Source organism: Populus euphratica, unplaced genomic scaffold (genome assembly GCF_000495115.2).
Source record: "Populus euphratica unplaced genomic scaffold, PopEup_1.0 scaffold272.1, whole genome shotgun sequence".
NCBI lineage: Eukaryota > Viridiplantae > Streptophyta > Magnoliopsida > Malpighiales > Salicaceae > Populus > Populus euphratica.
The window spans coordinates 47,501-48,459 of record NW_011500156.1 but is presented as its reverse complement, the minus strand read 5'-3'; positions in this window follow the sequence as shown (position 1 = coordinate 48,459).

The following is a 959-nucleotide window of genomic DNA, read 5'->3' as shown; positions in this document are numbered from 1 at the left end:
TTTTTCATCAAGCCTTGGATGCCCAGGCTCGCCCTCCACAGCCCCTTCTGCCAACCAGGCCGATTTCATCGGGGCTGCCGATTGTCCCCGACATGCCTCCGGCTGCCCGAGTCTGCGCTGCCGATTTTTCCAACTGGTGGCATGGCTGCCACCGCCCCAGTTTCAGGACCAGCCCTCTTTTTCCTCAAGCCTTGGGTGCCCAGGCTCGCCCTCCACAGCCCCTTCTGTCAACCAGGCCGATTTTGTCGGGGCTGCCGATTTATGCCGACACGCCTGCGGCTGCACTGCCGATTTTTCCAACAGGTAGCATGGCTGCCACCACCCCAGTTTCTGGGCCGGCCCCCTTTTTCATCAAGCCTTGGGAGTCCAGGCTCGCCCTCCTCAGCCCATTCTGTCGACGTGGCCGATTTTGTCGGGGCTGCCGATTTATGCCGACACGCCTGCGGCTGCACTGCCGATTTTTCCAACTGGTGGCATGGCTGCCACCGCGCCAGTTTCTGGGCCGGCCCCCTTTTTCATCGAGCCTTGGGAGTCCAGGCTCGCCCTCCTCAGCCCATTCTGTCGACCTGGCCGATTTCATCGGGGCTGCCGATTCTCCCCCCCTCCTCAGCCCATTCTGTCGACGTGGCCGATTTTGTCGGGGCTGCCGATTTTTGCCGACACGCCTGCGGCAGACCCACTGATTTTTCCAACTGGTGTCATGGCTGCCACCGCCCCAGTTTCTGGGCCGGCTTCTTGACCCGCCCTCATTTTCGTCATTCCTTGGGTGTCCAGGCTCGCCCTCCTCGGCCCATTCTGTCGACCTGGCTGATTTCATCGGGGCTGCCGATTCTTGCCGACATGCCTGCGGCTGCACAACTCTGCGCTGCCGATTTTTCCAACTGGTGGCCTGGCTGCCACCACCCCCAGTTTCTGGACCCGCCCTCATTTTCGTCATTCCTTGGGTGTCCAGGCTCGCC